Below are 9,596 nucleotides of genomic sequence, written 5' to 3'. Positions count from 1 at the left end.
AAAAAGAAGAGAGGAAAGAAGGAAGGGAGGAAGGAAAGAAGAAAGGAAAAGAGAGAGGAAAGGAGGGAGGAAGCAAGAGAGGGAGGAAGGAAAGAAGGAAGGAAGGAAGGAAGGAAGGAAGGAAGGAAAAAAGGAAGGGAGAGAGGAAGGAAAATAGGAAGGGAGGAATCAAGGAAGGACGGAAGGGAGGGAAAAAAGAGAGGAATGAAGGAAGGGAGAGAGGAAGGGGGATGAAATAGATATTTATTAAATGCCTACTATATGCCAGATACCATGATATAGAGCTTAAAGATATTGTCTCATTTGATCCTCGAAATAACCCTGTGAGATGAGTACTATTATCATCCCCATTTTATAGTTGAGGAAAGTAAGGCAGATAGTAACTAAATGACTTTTCTACCATTAATAAATGTTTGGTCAAATTTGAACTCAGATCTTCCTGACTCAAGGAATCCACTATGGTAGAGTTAGAGGTCATCTAACCCAAACCCATCATGATACAGGTAGGGAAATTGAGACTTATAGAAAATTTGACTTGTCAGAGTTATATGCTAAATTAATGGCAGAATTGAAACTCAAACTTAGATCTGACTTTGAATCCAGGACTCTTTCCAATCCATTCTAGTCCTTTCCTTCAATATAAGGATCAAATGGAAACATTATCTACTGAACACCCAATCCCCCTCTATGCAGCTGGTGAGATCCATTCTTTTTTCCCTTCAGGGAGCTACCCTAGGGGTCCTTTCTCCATGAGAAGGATCCAATTGCCTTTGTTTTGTTATTCTTTCTATATACATCTTAGTAGTCACTGTGTATATTGTTTTCCTGGTTCTGCTTATGTCACTCTGCATCTATCACTGTGTGTCTCGCCATGCTTCTCTATATCCTTCACTCCTTTGTTTTTGGTTTCTTTTTTCTTTTTACAAAGGAAAATTTACTGACAAGGCATAACTAGGTTGAATGTGCTCTCCTTTCTATTCATCTATTTAGTTCCTGGGGAGAATAGAATCATATTTTTTAAAATAATTTTTTTGATTTTTAAAAATATCTCTTAAATTTCTTCCACCATTGATCCCTTTTCTCCACCTATAAGAGAGATTCTATATATCAAAGAATTTTTTAGGGGGACAAAAAGGAGAAAGAGAAAAAAAATCAGCAAAACTGATCAATCCATTGAGAAAAATATGGAAAATATATGCAACATCTGCTTTCATCTCAACAAAGGAGTTGAGATTTCTTCTTTTAGCTCTTTTTTAGGGCCATGCTACTTCTTCATAATTTTTCAACATTCACTTTCACTTGCTTTAAAGTTGTTCTTTCTATTGACATTGTGGTAGTCAGTGTGTGTGCAGTTTTCTTGGCTCTGCTTACTTCAATCTATTAAAGGCCTTATAAGTCTTTCTATGCTTTTCTTTATTAATCATATTCATTATTTCTTACAATATAAGAATATTTTATCCCATTTGTGTACAATAATTTGCTTAGCCATTCTCCAGTCAATAGTATCTACTTTGTGCCCAGCTCTGCTATTACAAAAAGTGCTGCTATAAATGTCTTGGTGAATATGGAGACTTGCTTCTTGTGGAATAAGTTCACTTGTGGCATAATTCTTGATTGCAGGATCTGATCTCTCAGCTGCTGGAATCAATATAGTTATTGTTGGGCTGGGTCAATCAATTTGCCCCTCAGGGCTGGCTCCTCCTGCTGTTGCTGATTCTGGTTGTTGAGGAAGACTTCCGATCATTCTTCTCTGTCTCCAGCACTTCTTCATCTGAGTTGAGAAGAGAGGGTCAGAAACAGCACATATTCAAGGCCTCACAATGTCTGGGTGGGGAGGAAGGTAGATAGAATGACCAAGTTTTTACTACTCTTCCTCCTCCCACCCAGGGGTCCACAGCATTTCTTTTTCCTTCTCACTCCAAAGATCCCAGACAAAAGTCCACTTTTGTCATTGCTTATGACAATAGGGAGGGAGGGAATAAGCTTTATATTGCTATGTAGGTGTGGCTCAGGATAGAGTGTCAGAACTCAGAAAAACCAGAGTTTAAATCTGGTCTCAGAAAATTACTAGCTATAAGTAATTCACCCTATTTGCCTCAGCTTCCTTATCTGGAAAATGAGCTAGAGAAGAAAATGGCCAACCACTCTGATATCCTTGTCAAGAAAACCCCCAAAGGGGCTATAAAGAGTTGGCCATGACTGAAAGAATTCACAATCAGATGTGTAATGTTCTTTTCTAAAATATAAAGTTCTCTGGGAGCAGGTTTCAGTTCAGTGTAATAATCACCTCAAATGCAGCCAGGAGTTAAAGTCCAAATCCTTTATTTTCTCTTTCCAAGTCTTGAATCTTTCCTGGGGCCCAGTTAGCTTTCATAGAGGCCTATCTCTCTCTCCTTGGTTCCGAGAGCTCTTGCTGCTAGTCCTTTGTCTCTGCCAACTTTAGCCTCTTGTCCTCCCAATGTCTCCAGCCAGCACAAAGGTGGAAGTTGGAATGAATCTGACTCCGCCTCCGAGAGTGGGCTTGTGGGTCTGGCCCTGAGAGCTTCTTGCTTATATTGCTGTGCACTGAGGATAACCAATCATTACATCACTAGGAAACCATTATTTGTTGTAGGATTAAATCAATGCTAAGATTTAAGCACAGTCTCCTCAATTCCACTAAGTACCTTGTTTCAAGTTCTGGCCCATAACATCTCCTTGTAGGATCAGATCAATCATACTGAACCATGCTAAATTAGATAATTATTGTCTCTATCAATTCTACTGTCTTAGTACCTACTAAGAACAAAGGAAATAAGCACTTATTAAGTACCTACTATGCACCAGGCACTATGCTAAGAACTTTATATTATGTCATCTGATCCTATAATGATAGAAGAGCTATCATTATTTCTATTTTATAATAGAAACTGAGCCAATGCTTGGGGTCATTCAGCTAGTAAGTATCGGAGATTGGATTTGAAATCAGGGCTTCCTGACTCCAGGCTCAGCTGCCTCTATGCCCCAATAATATTCTTTTACCTTCCTGTACCATATCTTGTTTAGTCATTCCTCAGTTGACAGGAATCTGCTTTGTTTCTACTTCTTTGCTTCCACAAAAAGTACCACTCTAAATATTTTGCTTTAAATGGAGCCTCCTCTTTATCAATGACCTACCTCCCAGGAGAAAGATCAGTAGGGTAGTGGGAGCCAAGGACAATCCTGCCCTGTGGTCTGCTCTTCATTTCAATCCAACAAAGGTCAGCAGAGAACTTCTTATGGGTCCAAGCCTGGGCAAGACCCTGCAAAGAGGCACAGACTGTTGGAGAACATGGGATGAGTTGGGTACTCCTGGTCTGGATCAGCCTGCTCAGCCTTGGAAATAATGGGGACCACTTATAAACCAGGAGCAAGTCCTTTAGACTCTTAGGCCATCCCAAGGGAGAAGGACCAGGAAATCTTCAGTGTCCCCCACTTCCCTCTGGGCCACATTGGGAGTCAAGCCCTAGCATGGGGGAGGGGAAGAGAGAGATGAGCATGGTCAGGCTCCCTAACCCTCCCAGCAAAGAGAGAGCAGGAAGGAAGTGAAGGCCGTTGGCCAGCAGTGGTGGTGAGGGTGACACAGGCCTCAGGAATGTGAAAACAACTTCTCAGCCAGGAAAGGAAGAGGCTGCTGTCAGTGGCCTGGGCCAGGACCGGGTCCCCTGCCTCCTGGGACAGAGGGGGAATCTCAAATCCTGCAGGCCCCCGGACCTCAGGGCGTGGGACCGGTTTCTGGGGAGTTTCCATTCTGCTCAAGAGATAGTGAGGTCTGGAGTGAGGGAGTCATGGATGACCCTTCTTCCATCCCCTTTCTCCTTCCTAGCAAGTGAGAGGTTCTCAGGCTTTAGGGGTAAATGATTTCCATGGGCCATTGACTATGTATGGAATCTTGGACAAGTCTCACTGGACCCCGGTTTCTTCATCAGTATGGGGATGGGGCTAGATGATCTCTAAGGACCTTCCCATCTGACATCCTATGTTCTAAGGGCTTTCCCAGCTGGCATTCCATGTTCTAAGGCTCTTCCTAGTTCTGACACCCTCTGTTCTAAGAATCTTCCCAGCTCTGACCTCCTGGGTTCTAAGGGCCCTCCCAACTCTGACCTCCTGGGTTCTAAGGGCCCTCCCAGCTCTGACCTCCTGGGTTCTAAGGGCCCTCCCAACTCTGACCTCCTGGGTTCTAAGGGCCCTCCCAGCTCTGACATCCTAGGTTCTAAGGGCCCTCCCAGCTCTGACCTCCTGGGTTCTAAGGGCCCTCCCAGCTCTGACCTCCTGGGTTCTAAGGGTCCTCCCAGCCCTGACATCTTGGGTTCTAAGGGCCCTCCCAACTCTGACCTCCTGGGTTCTAAGGGCCCTCCCAGCTCTGACATCCTAGGTTCTAAGGGCCCTCCCAGCTCTGACCTCCTGGGTTCTAAGGGCCCTCCCAGCTCTGACATCCTAGGTTCTAAGGACCTTCCCAGCTCTGACATCTTGGGTTCTAAGGGCCCTCCCAGCTCTGACCTCCTGGGTTCTAAGGGCCCTCCCAGCTCTGACCTCCCGGGTTCTAAGGGCCCTCCCAACTCTGACCTCCTGGGTTCTAAGGGCCCTCCCAGCTCTGACCTCCTGGGTCCCACTGGAGTGGACCAAGGAAGCCTAATTCACTATCCTGGCTTCCAGTCCTTAAGTACGAGGACTCAGAGAGAAAACAAAGCTTTCCAGGGTTGGAAAGTGATCTTGGGCAGGAAGTGGGAAGGCCCATATATGGAATTCTGCCTCCCGGGTCTTAACCTTCTCCAGGCTTAACTCCAGCTCTCCTCTCCCAAATGGCAGGCTAGCCTCTGTCCTGATAGCCATCCATTTTCACAAGGAAGGGCCGGGCCCTGACTAGTGCCCCTGGGCCTGCAGCCAGCCCTGGGGGCCAAGGCCTCAGAAAAGCCACTTTGCTTGCTGACTGTGACTGTTTTGGGGGGACCAGGAGGAAAGATTCAGATAGATGAGAGGCTTTGGGGATCCTTCAGCCCACATGGCTCATTGGATAAATGGGGAAGCGAGGGCCTAGGAGGAGAAGTGAGCTGTCCACGACTCAGTGGCATAGCTCGGAGCTGGCTCTCCCCTCCAGGTCAGGAAAGCTTCCTGTTAACAGATGTCCCAGCTACTCTGTCAAAGCCTCCACCAGAGTGACTCCCCTCATTTATTCCCAGACTCTCACCTGTTTACCATCATCCCTTTCCTGGGCAGGGGGAATTCCTGGTGCTTTAATGCCCTGGGCTAGGAGTGCCAGGCCAGCTTAGCCTCCAGGGCTCTGGCGCTCAGGTTAAGTAAGAGACTTGGTAGACTGGATTATTTCACAAGTAAACAATTAGGGCTGAGTGTTAAACATAATTACGATGAGCTGATTAATGTTGCAGAGGAGCATTAATGAGAGTAAATTCCCATCTCCCTCCTTGCCTGCATGCCCTAGGAGGACAAAAATACCCAGGCAGGGTCTGCTCATGCAGGAGCGACCATCCTCAGAGGAAGCCCCATGGAAGCTTCCCCATCCCCTGCCCAATCTCAGTCTCTCTACGCCGCCCAAACCCGCCCATCCCCCACCTCCAGGGAGTCAGCCTGCTTTCACCAAACCAACATTCCCAGGACAAGCAGGCTGGCATCTAAGGAACTGGTGAGAGGATGTGTCTGGGTATGAGGTGGTGCCGGGAGGGAAACTGGAGGAGATGGGAGGGAGAGACAAGGGGGAGGGGGAGAGGGAGAGGGAAAGGGGGGTGAGAGAGGGAAAGAGAAGAGGAGGGAAAGAGAGGGAGGAGAGAGAGGCAGGGAGAGGCAAGGGGGAGAGGGAGAAGGAAAGGGGGGTGAGAGAGGGAAAGAGAAGAGGAGGGAAAGAGAGGGAGGAGAGAGAGGCAGGGAGAGGCAAGGGGGAGAGGGAGAAGGAAAGGGGGGTGAGAGAGGGAAAGAGAAGAGGAGGGAGAGGCAGGGAAAGGCAAAGGGGAGAGAGAGAGGGAAAGGAGGGGAGGAGGGAGAGAGAGGGAGAGGGAAAGGGAGGAGAGAGAGAGGGAGGGAGAGACAGAGACAGAGAGAAACAGAGAGAGATTCACACATATCCACAGAGGGCAGTGCCAGGGAGACAATTAACAAGGGCAGGGAATGGGAACAACGCCAGCACTGGGCTTCCCAGCCAGGCCTCAGCTGAGGCCCCGGAAGCGGCAGGTTTGTCCTGTACCCGTGCCAGTTCAATGTCAACCTGCAGACAGTAGCCCATCGGCCGCGTCAACAGCGGCGCTGACCCTCGAATGAAGACCTGGGAAGCTCCGGAGGCGCCTGGCCCATGGGAGCCCATGTTTCAGAGCTAGCACAGAACTCAGGGCCCATCCAGTCCCACCCCCTCATCCTCCCTTTAGAGGAGGGAACCGAGTGCCCGGGAGGATCTAAAGGGGCCCCAATAAGTAGATGGCAGAGCAGAGATTCAAACCCAGGCTTGGTTGAAAGCCTGGTGAGACGGTAGGAAGCCCCCCCTTCCACCCCCCACCTCCGCCTTCTCTGACTTTTCATTTTGTTAAGTGTCAAATCCCTCCCCCCCCAATCCCCCAGCCTCTTCCCAGAACCACCTTGCTGAACCGAGTCAGGCAGGACCTCTGTGCTCGGGGGACATTCATGCTTTTGCCACGCTGTTCCCCATGGTTGTTATGCCCTCCCTCCTATTCAAATCCTCTTTTAAGTCCCAGGACATTCTGGAATCCACCCTTCCCGGCCCTGCTCAGGGCTTCTGTGTCAGTCTAATAAAGTGGGCCCGCACTTTATGCAGGCCCTAATTGGTCCTTGTCAGCTCCAAATGCAGTGTCAGGAATAGGGGCTGGTCCTGGAAGAAAGGGCTGAGTGAGGACACTGAGAGCCACTGTTCAGGTGCTCAGAGAGCTTAGGAAGCCCCTTCCAGCCCCCATGCCAAGTCTCCTCCTAGGCCTGTAAGTCAATCAGGCCCCACCTGCCAGGGGCTCCAGGCTGGTGGGAAGCCCCCGTTTGCTGCCTCCCCTTTGGGTGGTGGTGACCCTCAGCTTGTTTTCCCTTTCCTCTCACTTGTGCTTTTCCCTTCCTTCATTAAAACATCACCAGGAGCCACACCTGAGGAGAGGAGGGAGCTGCTTCAGATGGTGCTTTGAGGGAAACCTGGCTGGAGGAGCTTTTAAGGGCCCTCTCTCTCCCAGCTGGGACTCCTAGGTCGGGAGGGGACTCGAAGCCCAATCTCTCCCTGTATGAAGTGCAGCCTAGAGTCTGGGAACATTCGGGAAAAGCTTTGGAGGGGGGGAGGGGAGGGAGACAAGAGAGTCAGAGCCCTTGGTTACACACTGTCACACCCCCGGAGGCTGATAATAGGATCAGGGGTAGGGCTGTCAGCCTGCCTGGCTCCCCACCCTGCTTGTTGGCAAGGAGGCAGGGGCATGAGGAAGCCAGGAGCTGAAGTGGAAGGAGTCTGGAGGGGGAAGCTGAAATCTGCTTTCGGTCCCCGCCTGGCCAGCAAATGGTCGAAAGCTCTTGGCAAGTGATTGCCCTTCTCCAGGCTTCAGCTTCCTCTGATTAAAATGAGAGGCTTGGATTAGAAGGATGAAGGACCTTCCCCTGACATTTTGTGTTCTAAGGGCCCTCCCAGCTCTGACCTCCTGGGTTCTAAGAATCCTCCCAGCTCTGACCTCCTGGGTTCTAAGGGCCCTCCCAGCTCTGACCTCCCGGGTTCTAAGGGCCCTCCCAGCTCTGACCTCCTGGGTTCTAAGGGCCCTCCCAGCTCTGACCTCCTGGGTTCTAAGGGTCCTCCCAGCTCTGACCTCCTGGGTTCTAAGGGCCCTCCCAGCTCTAACCTCCTGGGTTCTAAGGGCCCTCCCAGCTCTGATCTCCTGGGTTCTAAGGGCCCTCCCAGCTCTGACCTCCTGGGTTCTAAGGACCCTCCAGCTCTGACATTGGGGTTCTAAGGGTCCTCCCAGCTCCGATATCTTGTGTTTTAAGAGTCCTCCTAGCCCTAACATCCTCTATTCAAATATTCTTTCCAGCTCAAAGATCCTGGGTAACTATGACCTGGTCCAAAAAACACTGAAAAGCTGAGTTTAGAACAGGGAGTCAGAGAGACAAGGGAAACAGGAGCGGGGGAGAGTTGATAGGACAGTGAAGAACTCAAAGCTCCTTATTCCAGCTCACATGGCCCCCTAACAAGACTTTACAACAAATGTCTTTCTTCAGCCACCAGAGCTAGAAGAGTTCAGAGTCAGGCCAGAGTCCTACACATTTTATGAACCTTAGTTGGGTGTGGTAGGAAATAGGAGACAGCAGCGACTGTGGCCTCCTAGAACACCATGGTTTCCCATACCTTCCCGTCAGTCAATCATTTATTAAGCTCCTGCTCTGTGCCAGGCACTGGGTTCCCAGCCTCCTTCACCAGCCCTATCCAAGGTGGTCCTGGGCAGGAATCAAAGTCACCTGTTGATAGATTCAGAACGATATCCCTGCCCTGCTCCCAGTCCCTCAAGACCTTCCCCAATTGTCCTTCCAGATTCCCACTTTTAGAACTTTTCCCATGCTGCTCCTACAAATAAGTAGGACTTAGTAAATAAAATAGGATTTTTATCTGGGAATATTATCACCTAGCTATTCTAGATTTAGGACATGAAAGGACTTCCAAAATCAGCTAGTCCATATTCACTTTGCAGAGTGAATGCTGAAGCACAAAGGAGGAAATAGCCAAGCAGATGTGGAACCAGTGCTCTCAACTCCCAACCCAGTGCTCCTCCTCCTCATTGCACCATCATCCCTGTAGCTCTACTACGTCCAGGATGGGAACCTTGGAGTATCTAAGTAAATCCTCTCTTTATATGGAGAATAAGTTAAAACCCAAAGAAGGCAAGGGACCCATTCAAAGCCACAATACAAGGTGTGTTGGAGATTTAAATCCTAGTCTTCACATTATATCACTGGTAATGCACTGGTCAAATAATATCAAAGAAAGATCCAGACCAGGAGGCAAGGCACAGAGAGCATGGGCCAATGGGCCCCAAAGAGCTGGAAAAAAGGGATAACTATGGTTGAAAAGGTGACTAAAAGGGATAGATATGGAGAATGTGATCTAAGTTTAACTTCCAAATATGGCTGCAACTAACCCTTTGCTTGTAGAATACTACTAGGACTCTGCTGCCCCCTCGTGGTTTGCACGGATACCTGAATCCAAAAATCAGATTTCCAAACCAACGACAATGTAATGAGGTCTAACTCTAATCCCTAATCTCACCTGGACAGCCAGGTGGCACAAAGGCTAAAACCTTGAACTTGAACTCAAAAAGGACTGAGTTTAAATCCAGCCTCAGATACTTCAGTGCTATGTAACACTGGACAAGTCACTGAAGCTTATTCGCCTCGATTTTCCTCTTCTGTAAAATGAAGGAAATGGCAAACCACTCCAGGAGCTGTGCCAAGAAAAGCCCAAATGGGGTCACAAAGAGTTGGACAAGACTGAGAACGACTAAAAGACAACAATCTCATTAGAGCTGGGTAGGGCAGGATTATAGAACCATAGAATATGAGAGTTGGAAGGGACTCCAGTGGCTACCCGATGCAATTCAGATCTG

At 48.7% G+C, this 9,596-nt stretch overlaps 1 long non-coding RNA gene across 1 annotated transcript; it reads right to left on the bottom strand.

Moving 5' to 3' along the window:
• Positions 1–1,403: 1,403 nt before the first annotated feature.
• On the bottom strand, positions 1,404–6,668 carry LOC141559992 (uncharacterized). The gene is made up of 3 exons (XR_012487606.1): positions 6,600–6,668; positions 3,157–3,281; positions 1,404–1,771 (listed from the first exon to the last, which is right to left on the bottom strand). It is a non-coding gene; the product is annotated as an uncharacterized LOC141559992 (long non-coding RNA).
• Positions 6,669–9,596: the final 2,928 nt, after the last annotated feature.

This window comes from Sminthopsis crassicaudata, chromosome 3 (genome assembly GCF_048593235.1).
Source record: "Sminthopsis crassicaudata isolate SCR6 chromosome 3, ASM4859323v1, whole genome shotgun sequence".
Taxonomy (NCBI): domain Eukaryota; kingdom Metazoa; phylum Chordata; class Mammalia; order Dasyuromorphia; family Dasyuridae; genus Sminthopsis; species Sminthopsis crassicaudata.
This window is presented reverse-complemented; position numbering and strand designations above follow the sequence as displayed.